The sequence below is a fragment of the Rhincodon typus genome, chromosome 2 (assembly GCF_021869965.1).
Source record: "Rhincodon typus isolate 14 chromosome 2, sRhiTyp1.1, whole genome shotgun sequence".
Taxonomy (NCBI): domain Eukaryota; kingdom Metazoa; phylum Chordata; class Chondrichthyes; order Orectolobiformes; family Rhincodontidae; genus Rhincodon; species Rhincodon typus.
Window position 1 is genome coordinate 129,143,791 of NC_063333.1, and position 13,632 is coordinate 129,157,422.

The following is a 13,632-nucleotide window of genomic DNA, read 5'->3' on the forward strand; positions in this document are numbered from 1 at the left end:
GGAAAGAGGATCAGCTGGAACATAAACATCAGCATGGATTAAATGGCTGAATGACCTCTTTCTGTGCCACATATCCTTTGCAATCCCATTTAATAACTTTTAGTGGTATTCGCATGTTAACTTTCTATGACTACATACAAGGGCACCTGTATCTCTCTTGGCATTGAATAAATGATGGCACTCCCAAAATCTAAAACAGTATCATTCCTAATTTTGCCTCATGGTTGAAGTATTTGGGATTTTATTCCAAAAACATCCATTTCACCCCATTTCCTTCTCTAAGGCATTGATGGTAAATGTAAGTTGTCAGTCTGTTCTGGCTACTTAGCCCTCTTTATATTTTCCGATTCATCTCCCTGGTGATATACAGAGATAATTAAGTATAAAATACAAAAATTGACAAAGAGGCAGCAGGAAAAGTCACTCATTAATGAATCAGGCAGCAGAAAGAAGCTTTTTTAATCCAATCCCAAGGAAATCAGGTAACATCAATTGCTGTTTTGTTGATATTGAAATCATTTTTAAATTCGTTACGGGATGATGGCATCATTGGCTAGCCAGCATTTATTGCCCAGCCAGCATTTATTGCCCATCCCTAATTTCCCAGAGGGCAGTTCAGAGTCAACCACATTGCTGTGGGTCTGGAGTCAGACGTAGGCCAGACCAGGTAAGGATGGCAGCTTCCTTCCCTAAAGGACATTAGTGAACCAGATGGGTTTTTCCCAACAATTGACGATGGATTCATGGTCATCATTAGACTCTTAATTCCAGATATTTTATATTGAATTCAAATTCCACCGTCTGCCGTGGCGGGATTCAAACCCAGGTCCCCAGAACATTATCTGGATAAAGCTTTCGAGAAGATTTGTAGCTTGGGTTATGGATGAGGTTGTAGACATGCTCGCCAAGGCGGTGGATTTGTTGCAGACGTTTCGTCACCCTGCCAGGTAACATCGTCAATGAGCCTCCAGTGAAGCGTCAGCTTTCAGTTTTTAAATGAGCCATAACACATTGCAGCAACACAACAGTGAACAGGAACACTTATGCGGAGACTTCAGAAGAAATGGATACTCGAAAAGTACAATCCGCTGTTACCTCTGAGACAGACCACAACAGGAAGACACAACACGACCAGAATCACTTATCACCCTACCATACATCAAGGACATTTCAGAGATGACCGCAAGACTACTCAGACCCCTAGGTATCAGAGTAGCCCACAAACCGACACACTATGACAGTTACTGACGAACGTAAAGGATCCCATACCCAAAACTGGCAAAACTGAGGTAATATACAAAATACAATGCAAGGACAGTGAGAAACACTACATAGGCTAAACCAGAAGAAAATTGACTCTACGGATACATGAACACCAACTAGCCACCAAGAGACACGACCAATTCTTACTGGTCTCTCTACACACGAACAACGAGGCACACGAATTTAATTGGGACAACACATCCATAATCGCACAAGCCAAACAGAGACATGCCAGGGAATTCCTGGAGGCCTGATATTCCAACCGGAACTCATTCAACAAGCACATTGAATTCAACCCTGTGTACAAACCACTGAGAAACAAAACCAGAAGTAATACCAACCCCCCCAGCAAACCGAGGCATATAAATAACAAGCGGGACAGAACACCAACGCTTCACTGGAGGCGCACTGACAATGTTACCTAGCAGGGTGACGAAATGTTTACAACCAAAGCCATCGGCTCGGCAAGCAAGTCGACAAACTCACATTATCTGGGTTTCTGGATTAGCACTCCAAAGATAATACCATCGCCTCCACTAGGGCTGCAGTAAAATTTCATTGTATACTTCAAAGAAAGAAGATAGTCTCTCCAATCGGAAAGTAAACCTGTTGACAATTGATGTTCATGACATAGAATTTTTACTTTCTGGGTCACTTCTTTATCTAGTGTTCTCTCTGAATGGAGTAATTCATGGAAGCTTATCTCAGGCTTTACTTTGATGTGAATTTACTGCCTAGTTACTACAGTTCTAGTAAAGAGAAAGTCTGTTTTTAATTTTACAGTGAAAATCAACGATTATCCACCTGCAGCTCTACAGAAGGATTGTGAAGGAAGAAAATCTCACGGAACAGAAAAAAACAGCACCTCAGCAAAGTTAGAGCCGTATGTTTTATTGACATTCAGTATCAGATGTTGAACACTGATGTTTGTCTTCATCAATGACTAATGTATAACCTCTTCATTCCAGAGTGCAAGATGACATGCAAGAAGTGAGAGACGAAGAAGCAAAGGCCAATATTAATGGCAAGTAATTAGGAAAATCGTAGGAATATTAGAAATAGGAGGATGCCATTCAGCCCCAATGACCTGTGTTTCCCTTTCAATTATGGCTGGTCAATCCCTCAATTCATTTTACTCACACGTATTCCGTATTATTTAGTAGCTTCATCTCCAAAACTGTACTGAAGTGGCCAATTATTTCTGAGAACTATATGCTTTGACAGAGTAAGTTCCATAAATGTTTAAATATATTGCTGAATGTGCTTTCATTGCTTTAATATGACAGAGTTTAGCAAATAAATAATGTTCTAGGAAAGCTGATGTCTCAATGCATAGTTATTATTCTTTAATTAATAAAAATACAAAGCTACAGAATTTGTCTCTACACCAACCAATACAGAAACAAATTAAATGCTACAAACACAGTGGTGATCACTTTCCAGTGGCTATAAATATTACAAATGTAATAACAATGACTCTTCTGTGAACATAATTATTCGAAATGCAATAACATTCACTTTTCTGTGACTAAGTATTGCAAGTACAATAATAATTCCTCCGTTGTGACCATACATATTGAGCCATATACATTTTATCATTTGCTTTTCCCTTAGTGGCACCGAGGGAATTTTTTGAATGTTTATTACCTGGCCTCAGCCCCACAAATTCTCTTATAATCCATAATATGCTCAGCTCTGTTGCCATCTCTCTGGAAGAGGAGACTGTTGATTCCAAAAGAATTTGGATACAGGACAGTTTTAAGTGAGAGCTGCATTGACCACATGTCTTAATTCAAATGACTCTGAAAGGTGTAGGGTTAGAATGGTAGGATTGTTCTGGAATGTTGATACTAAACTGTCCTTTCTTCAATCCCTTCCAGATCACAACTTTAATTTACTGTCACTTTGTAACTTCTCAATTTGTAACTTTGTAACATAATCATTACGCTCTGCCCTTCAGTGTGATCTATCTCTTATTTCTTTCATTTTCTCCCGCAAAACTCTTGAATATTGAACCAGCCTCTAACACCAGATTTTCACCTGTTTACACATTTAGGCTTCCGCTCAAACCTCTTCACTTTATTTTCTGCTCCATCCCATTCCCTGGCTACTTGTTCAGGCTGGAATAGTTTTAATATTCTGTTTGCAAGTATATCTGCAGCATGCAGATGATGCTTGTGTGCGCGTGCAGTCTCAGAGGATGTGCTCCAGACCATCATCAGCACCTTTACAGGAGTCATATGAGGGCATGGCCCTCGCCCTGAACATCCACAAGACGAAGGTCCTCCATCAACATGGCCTGGCATTGTGGAGCAAACTCCCAATCGTCAAGGTCCACAGGGAGGCCTTAGAGACCGCTTTGATTACTTCAGAAGCGTCCTGTCAGCCAAAACAGCTGTCGATGAAGAGATTCAGCATTGCCTCCAATGTCCTAGTGCAGCCTTTAGCTACCTGAGGGAAAGGGTGTTCGACAATAACATTAGATCTGACAAAAAGACCATGGTTTACAGACCTGTAGTGGTTTCTGCCTCCCCCACACATGGCTCTGAGACATGCACTGCCTACAGCAGATACCTCAAGGCACTGGAGAAGTAACACCAACACTGCGCAAGATCCTGCAAATCCACTGGGAAGAAAGACGCACCGACACCAGCATCCTCAACCAGGCCAACATCCCTCGTCTCGAGGCACTGACCACCCTTGATCGGCTACAATGGGCTGGATACATCGTCCATATGACCAACACAACACTCCCCAAGCAGGTGCTCTACTCCCTGCTTTGAAAAAGTAGGCAAGCCCCAGGTGGACAGAGGAAGCGCTTCAGTGATGGCCTCAAGGCCTCACTGGCAAAGTATTACATTCCCACAGACACCTGGGAATCACTGGCCCAAGACCATCTAAAGTGGAGGAGGAGCATCCGGGAAGGCATCGAGTACCTGAAGACTTGCCATTAGGAAGAAATGGAATCCAGGCAATAACAGCAAAAAGAGTGCGTTGCCACACCAACGCCCCGCCCACCTCTCCCCATGACCATTACCTGCTCCAAGTGTAACAGAGCCTGCAGAAGCCACATCGGTCTATTCGGCCACATATGGACTCATCTTGAGAACGAAGAGAGTTATCTTCGTCTGCGAAGGACCGCCGATGATGATGATGATATCTCATCCACTATATAGAAAACCTACTCTCAACTGTACATTGTTGTCCATCGTCATCAGATCTTGTAACAGCACTGCTTAAACCTTTATCCACCAATATCATTAGCTCTAGAAAAAACCTACAAATGCCCAATCTGTTGGCTTCCCAACTTTGACTGTCTGTCCTGTTTAATTTTTCAATGTTTGGTTATGTAAGTCTGTTTATTATATATCATTGTTTAATTATATATCATCTGTTTAATATATATCATTGATCATCGCACTTTTCTTCATTAGGACTGTCCATTCCAAAGAAAAAATCTGCTCATTGTATTTGATTTACTAAGCCTGGATGCGGACAGAGGGAAAGTGTTAATGGAAGTGCATTTAAATTTACAAACTCCTGTACCGTTTTTTCCTTTCTTTGCTGGGTGATCGACCTATGTGGTGGTGTCTGTAAATTTCAGGGTTTGAGATTTTTGCCGCAGGAATGGACAGTCCTAATGTAGTAAAAATCTGTAGGAAGGCAACACTTGTATGTTGTCTCAAAGCAGAGCTAAGCAAACATTTAAAAAATTCACAGAAAACATGTCTTTGTTTAATGCAGTGCTCTAGAAAAATACTTCGGGCTGAAGAAATGTGCGATGATCAATGATATATATTCAACCAGAAATGCTTGGGAAATTATGAGCCTGTCAAACAATACATTGCCACATTCTGGCATTTGACTTTTTGTGTCCATTTGGCGGACTAAACGCTGATCTAATTTGTTACCACATTAATTGAAAAGACTAAATTCCACGAATTATTGGGCAACTCCCTAATTGAAAATGATGAAATAAACTTGAAAGGAGGCACGGTCTTGGCGGTCAAATCAAATCTAAGGTGCAAGATTCAGAAATATTATGCAAAAAGGCACCCTCAGCCTGGGAGTTACCAACACAGCTTGTCCAGCCAGCTGAGGTGCCAGGGATATCATCAAAAAGATCTCAACAACACATGCCAGATCATGGTCAAATATCTTGAAAAATGTGCTCAAATTGTGGAGGTACCCAGCAATTCATAATGCCACGTCCAGCTCCAGGGCAAAGAAGTATAAACATGCTTGAAGAGCATCAATACTGCAAAGCCACATAGGTCAAAGAAGAAAACTTCATCAGTTCAACACCTGGAGAGTGAATTACAGCATGTGCATTAAATCATGTATCATCATGATCTATAAAGCGTTGGGTCCTTTTAGGGAAAGCAGAGTAGAGATCAGGGTATCTCAGTGTCAACAAACTTGCACAGTTTGATGACTATTACATGCAAAAATTGAGCTGTTATCCCAAAAGTGTTAAGCAATGTGTATTGTATCTTGTTCATCTATGACATTCATCTGTTGTTCAAATCCTGTGGAACAGACTGGTGGCCAGCAACAGATTGCTGCCTAGAAGGGCTTGTAAGAAACTGTTTAACTTGTACACTCTGTAAAAATTCTGTTCACCTTGGCTCTGCATTTCTCCAACATATCATATGGCCAACAAAACCATGGCAACAATTCTCCTATTTATTTAGAAGATGTGGAAGCAGTCCCAGGGAGTCAGTCTGTTTTGCCTGTTGTTGGGCAAACAGCCATAAATCTCAGAACCAGCAAAGACATTCATGTTTACAAAATCAGGTTTGGCAAAGACGCTCACAACAAAACAACAGACTGCAGCTTACTTCCATTCTGTTGATAGAGTTCGCAGCAAATTATGGATTTCATCACCATCTGACATTGCAGTATGACCTGCAATCTTATGGTGGCATCAGACAACTCAACAGGGTGATTGAGGATTTTCTGAAAACTGGGGCAAATCATTCTGATTCTGCATTGCACCCATCGATAAATCCCACACTTTCTGAAAGGAAAGACTCTGACCAAACTTATAGTAAGTTGTAACTATTGCAAGGTGTTGACCATTCTTAAGCCATCACTGCCATTCAATGAGGATGTCAAGGTGAAAGCTGAAGAAATTGCAAAGCAAAGAGGTTAATCAATACCATACTTCATCAAGGAAGTCAGAGACCCATGATTTAAAATTGGAGATTGGTTTTGCATCAAACAGCCAAATTACAACCAGAAACTTGCATCATCTCTATTTGGACTAAATCAGATCAAGTGATTACCTGGTACCAGGATTTACCTGTTAGGTGACAATGCACATGGAACATATGACACTTGATAGCGAGCACACTAGGATGTTTCAAGGACAGTTATTATGTTAATACATTTCTTTTCTGATGACCAATTTGATGTTGATCAAGTCATCGCACAAAACTGCAACTTCAAATTCCTAGATGCCAGCATAATCATCAAAGACCTTCATTTCTCAAGATATTTTGGAAAAATTGGACAAATTCAAATCAAGAAATGCAACATCGCTTGTTGTTAGGATTGTTTCATTAAAAGTATGGTTTTTGGTTTATATGGTGAATAAAATATAGTGTTCAGTTGTTCTGTGTTTGATTATGTGAGACTCTTACTATTGCTGCACACTCTGCTTTATTGGTTAGGCCTGGATATGTTCACGGGGAAATGTAAATAATGCAAGAGATAGAGTTGGAAGCTATAAATGGAGTAGACATTCTAACAGACTGCAAATAAGATTCCTACTTTAGAAATAGAAACTAGTGTCATTTCTGCTTACTCTGAGAAGAACAACGTATACAATGCCTTTCTTGAGTTCCAAATGTTCCAAAAGATGCATTTATGCTGTTGCAAATTTAGAGTCACTCACTCATCAAATACCCATCTTACACCATTAATATTCAGTGAGGGTCCAACATTTCCCAATATATTTACTCAACACACTCTACTTCTGGAACCTTCTCCAGCTTTACGCTTGTTCCCTTAACTCTGCTCCCAGGTCATCTGTTACTTTTACTTTTACTGTTACTTCTCTCCTGGCAGAGACATCAGTTCCCTCAGTGCAGACTTCGAAACCTCATTTGCAAGAATCTTCAATTCCTCTTTCCCCACATAAAAACATCTGAAAAATGCATGAGGAGGCCCAGATTTTCAGTCATCTCACCAGACTATCCGATAAGCTTTGGCTTCAACTCAGTTTCCTTCTCTCTTTATGATTATAGTAAGACAATTTTCTGCATTTTGGCAGCAAAGTTGATAAATTGCAGTGCCAGGCCTGCTATTGAACCCATCCAATTCCCATTTCCTGCTGAAACCCATGAGCAGGAACATATTTTATATCGGGTGGACATCCTTCTTCCATCATCTCACTGCCTAAGGCCAACATCCACCTCTATCAAACAAGCCAATTGTATAACAGTCTGGGATGCCACATGTATTTTACAATTCACCATTAGCTTTAGCTTGGAGTTATTGTATCAATCTGCTCTCACATGCTTTGACACATCCTGGGGAAGGTGGGATTTGAACCGAGACACTATCTCCACACCACAAGACCACTTTTTTTTTTAACCTGGCTAATTTTCAGGAGTCTTTCATAGTAAAAACACGCACACAGATTTGAACCAGAATGTGTGACTCCTCAAGAAATGTGTGATTTTCCCTAAAATCAGGAATTGCTTTTACCGTAGCGATCCTTGCAGATGTAGCCATCATTACTTCACTATCATTAGAATAGGATTCATAAAGTATAGTAGAGTACCATATCGCCCATCATTGTATGCCAGCTCTTTGAATGAGTTACCCAGTTAGTCCCATAACTTTCACCGTAGTTCTCAATCAATGATGTTAAGAATGTGAAACAAAAACCCATGTCACACAATGTGCTGTAGAGCAAGAGCTACACAAGTTCTGTGTGGAGTGTTTGTTTAGTACTGGAAGAGATTTGAAGCTATCCTTTTATATGGTGCTAAAATTTAATAAAAAGTCACTTACGATTCTTCCACTGGCAAGTAGGTTTTCAGATAAAAGCGTAATACCATTTCTGTATCATTGATTTTGATGTTGTTCAATCCTTAAAATTATACTATACAATGGACAATAATTCCATAAGTTATGCCAGGATCATGATCAATGGCAACCTGTAGTGCTGAGCTTACAAGTTCATTAGGGAATCTCAAGATATGAATGGGCAGGTTTGAATACATGACACATTTCTTAGGTATAACTGGCCCACTGCCCAATAACCCTGGCCCCAAGGTCTTCCAAGTTCCCTCACCTCTCAGTTTGGCTTCAGTCTGTCATGCATCAATAGGCATGCAAAAGATGGACAGAGAAAGTCCTGTCATATACCTTTTTGCTCTTTCTTGCATTGGTCAGAGTTGCAGCAGGAGTGTACTGGAATGGCTAAGAATTTCTGCCCCCTATCATGTTTCTTAAACTCTGTCCCTTTTCTCAATAAATTCCAGCCCAGTGGCCTGTATATTCTAATTGATTTCAGATTTCTTGGATTCTCTATTCTGTTCTAGCTGTATGTGCACTGAAGTTTGAAGAAGGGAACTGTTACTACTACAGATTAAAATGGTACTTTGATGCAACATTACAACTCTGCAGAGTGTTCTGGTATGGTGGCTGTAAGGGAAATCAGAACAGATTTGACACGCAAGATTGTAAAGCCTATTGCCTAATGTCCACCTTCTAAATGTTATGTGCATGGCCTAAGTTTTTTTAATGTGCACTTTTGGGAGGTTAAACAACAAATTAAATGTTGCATTGGAATAACACAAAAACTCTTATCTTGTTTTGCATATGCAAAATTGAAAAAATTATTGTGAACAGAAATGCTACCAATTCATGCCAAGCAATAATAATCCTCCACAATTCTGAACATAATATATACTAAATAATGCACTCAATATCAAGCAATGTTTCTTTCTACATTTATCCTTAACTGCTGTATTCCAGTCGGACAGTTTAGAATTTGTTTTCGACTCAACAAACATTTTTGTGAATTGATCAACAAGGAACTTCAATGTAGTAGAGATATGACACGATGTGAGACTTAGCTATATTCATCGTTGACCTCTCCAAAGTTCACAGGGTTTGGAAAAATACATGTACTGTTACTGGAAAGATGTTTACATTTTTGAGTTTATGACAGGTAGGGTAATCATTAAAGACCTTGTTTTTAGTTCAGAAAAATTTAGGACAGAAATATAAATTTTTCAGTTCAGGTCAGATGATGTCAGGTCTGAATTTAGTAGCAAGATTAGTTTCTGTCCTAAAAGGAATTCAGGGACCCTGTTACCTCACCGGAGGGATTTAGTTTGTGAAACTACCAAACCAGGAGTGTTTGGTTAATAATCTGCAGGTTATCAGAACTGAGAAAGTTAAGTTCACAGTTTTGAGAATAGTCCATGCCAGCAGAATTGGGAAGGGTGTATCAAATTGTCTGCACAGTTCAGAGGACAAGAAAACTGTAAGGAGACAGTTAAGTAGAACCCTAAAGTGTTGAGTTAGGAGGATAAATTCTTCGTAACAAATAGTATCAGAAAAAAAGCTTGAAGCTTTGTTCTAATGTTTGTGTTGTAAGATCATTCTAATTGCCTTCTATAATTAGATAGCTCTGTTTTGTTTTATCATCTCATTTTTGTAATAAACTTCTATTGATAAAAAAATGTCTGCAGGCTTGTGTGAATATGTTTCAGAGACTAGCGACCATGAAAAATAAACAAAAACCTCTAGCAAGCAGTATTTCATTCTGGAATCTGACTTTTTCCAGTAGTACCATCAGCTGGTAACATAACAGTGAAATTCATCCAGGATCATAATTGAATAAATTTAAGAGTGATCTGTTTTAGAGAAAGGGCAATTTGGTGTATTTATACATAAAACAGGAAGTTTGTGGTGAAGTTTATTATACAGATTGGATTTTCTGAATGGTTTTGAATGTTGTCAAGGTTTTTCTGCGAGTACAGGACATAACAGTGGGTTATTTGAGATCTTTGTCTAAGGCTAAACTGAGAGAGTTAGCAGATTATTTGAAGTAGAATAAAACATAGGATCTAATAAGGATGAAATGCTAACTGTGATTGCCAGCATCTAAAATTAGGAGGAGGAAAACCTGAAATTGAGATGTCACAGTTCGAATTAATTAAGATTCGGTTTGAAATGAGACAAATTGGGTTGAAGAAAAAGAGAAAGAAAAATGGAAAGACTTCAGTTTGATGAAAAAGAGAGCAAAAGAGAAACGCAAATGGAAGAGAATAAAAAGGAAAGACCATTGGAAAGGGCAGAGAAAGAAAGAAAAGGATAATTATTAATAAAAACTAAATTGGAAAGAGAGGATGAAGAGAAACAGACTAATCAAAAGAGAGAATAAATTTTAAAAAGGTTCAACTCCAAAGAGATAGGGAAATCAGATGAAATGACTTGGTCAGAGAAAAGCTTACATAATGGAAGGAAGAAGAAGTAGTAACTTGGAGGATGATGTTAATTCCAATGAACCTTTGATTTAACTACAAATCTGTGCTTAGAATCTGAATTTAGTGAAGAAGGAGTCAAAAGATATTTCACTCCAATTGACGAGATGGCTGGATGGACAAAGTGGCTAAGAAGTATTTGGAACTTTAATGATAGAGTGCTTTGACAGGTTCAGCTTGGAATATGCATGCAAATTTGTCAGAAGAACAATCTACAGACTACAAAAGTGTAAAAATGTGATACTCAATGCTTATGAGATTGTCCCTCCAGCTTTTCTTTTGAAGTGTAGGACTACAGGAAAGAAACCAAATCAGACATTCAGAGATAGTAAGAACTGCAGATGCTGGAGTCAGAGATAACACAGTGTGGAACTGGAGGAACACTGCAGATTTTCTGAAGAAGGGTCCTGACCCGAAACATCAACTTTCTTGCTCCTCTGATGCTGCCTGGTCTGCTGTGTTCCTCCAGCTCCACACTGGGTTATCCAAATCAGACATTTGTTCAAGTTGCAAGAGAAAAACAAATGCTAAGGGCTAAGTGATTCAATCACTGGAGTTAAAGCAAAATTTTCAATCATTATAGGAGAATTCAGAAAAAAGTAAAGAGAATGGGGCTGACATGTTCAGTCGTTCTTCTTGAACAGAAATACAACAAATGGATCTTAATTTGAGAGTTACATCAGGCAACAGACTCAGAAATTTAATAAGACCCCAGTTATCATTTAACAGACAAAGTACTAATGGGGAAATGGAGATGACTTCAAATGCCAGTCAATGAGGAATGGACAGGAATCCATCAGGTGGTATTCTCTGTTGAGTATCGTAAGAAAGTTGAGAGAGTGACATCCAAAATTCGAATAGCATGTCACTTAGGTATTAAGAAAACACAGGCTAAAATGCTAAAGTGTTTTATTCACTAGGATTACATAAAGATGTGGTCAGATTTGGCAGACACTCTATACATACTTGGTAGTGGGTAAAACTCAAGTATTAAACAAACTTGTGCAATTATTCCTGACACCAATTTTTGAAGTACCAATTAACAGAGTTCCCTCACCAGTCCTGTGGAGCAAAGTGTGCTAGGATTATACAGCATGGACTCTGTCCAACATATATTACAGGGATACCCAGACAGGCCCAAGTAGTGGAACCTCATCTCCAAGAGGTCTATCATCTCCTCCACCATGGCACTAGTAAAAGAATGGGCAGTATTTTCTCGTGCTTAGCCTCAGTGGGTGGTTGTGCAATAGTATCATCAGCTATGGTCACAAGAGGTAAACTTTGTTCCATATGAAACAAAACCAAGGGCTGATAAGTGGCAATAGCATTTGTATCATGCAAGACCCAAATAATCTTCATCTTCAATATCCCCATAATGAGAAAATTTAAGTTTGTCCCTTTGACATTCAATGGCATCACTATGCTAAGAAACCTACCTGGAACAACATTCTAAATACAGTGGCTGCAAAAACAAGATGGGAAAGTGATGATGGGCACAGACTCAATGGACCAAAGGACCACCTTCTGTGTTGTAAAAACTTTATGCCTTTACGGTGGCTCAGTAGTTAGCACTGCTGCCTCACAGCGCCAGGGACCCGGGTTCAATTCCACCCTCGGGCGACTACCTGTGTGGAGTTTGCACATTCTCTCCGTGTCTGCGTGGGTTTCCTCTGGGTGCTCTGGTTTCCTCTTGCAGTCCAAAGATGTGCAGGCTAGGTGGATTGGCCATGGAAAATTGCCCATAGAGTTGAGGGATGTGTAGATTAGGTGGGTTACAGGAGGATGGGTCTGGGTGGGATGTTCTGAGAGTCAGTGTGGACTTGTTGGGCCAAAGGGCCTGTTTCTACACTGTAGGGATTCTATGAAGTGACTGCTTTCTGTCTCTCCACAGCCTATAACCAGTCACAAAGCAAGAATGTGATGGGAATAGCCTTCATCTGTCTGAGTGAGTGCAGCTCCAACAACAATCAAAGCACCCTGTAATAAAGCAAAGAACTGGGGATGCTGGAGATCTGAAACAAACATAGAAGTTGCTGGTGAAACTCAGCAGTACTGGCAGCATCTGTGGAGAGGAAGCAGCATTTACATTTTGAGTCCAATGACCGATGAGTCCTGCTGAAAAGTTACTTGACACATTAACTCTGCTTTCTCCTCACAGATGCTGCTAGACCTGCTGAGTTTTGACAGCAATTTCTGTTTTGGTTTTGATCAAGTAACCTGTGCTTATTCAGAACAGAGAAAGCCACTTGATCAGCACGTCATCCAGCACTTATAACATGCACTACCTCCATCACCAGCACACAGTGGCAACACTTTTATATCAAACACAAGATTCACTGCAGAAACCCTGCTGAGGCTCTTTCAACTGCACTTTCCAAATCCGTGATCTCTAACATCTGGAAGAAAAAGAAGCTTGTCCCACAAATGCGAGTTCCCATGACAGCCCATTGGCTTTGAACTATTTTGGTATTCCTTCACTCTTGTTTTGTCAAAATTCTGGAATTCCCTTTCAGACAGTGTTAACTGTGAACTTGTCCCCTGTTGTCTTCTGTGGTTCATGAAAGAGGTTTGCCATCACCTCCTTAAGATCAGAAATCACACAACACCAGATTATAGTCCAACAGGTTTGCTTGAAGACACAAGCTTTCGGAGTCTTCCTCCTTCTTCAGGTGTCAGTGAGAGGTGGCATCGGATACAGAATTTATAAGCAAAAGATCAAAGGGTCATTGAACTGATGCAGTGTTGAACAAAGCTAAGATGGCTGTTAAATCTTTTATCAGTTAGAAAGGGTTAATATGCAAATTCCCAAATTTGTTTCAATTTGCAGATTTGTAATTGCAGATACATTCTATTTTATTCA

The 13,632-nt window shown here is 39.7% G+C and overlaps 1 pseudogene; it reads left to right on the forward strand.

Annotated features, from left to right (window-relative positions):
* Positions 1-8,992, forward strand: part of LOC109910932 — a 496,846-nt pseudogene extending 487,854 nt beyond the window's left edge.
* The last annotated feature ends 4,640 nt before the right edge of the window (positions 8,993-13,632 follow it).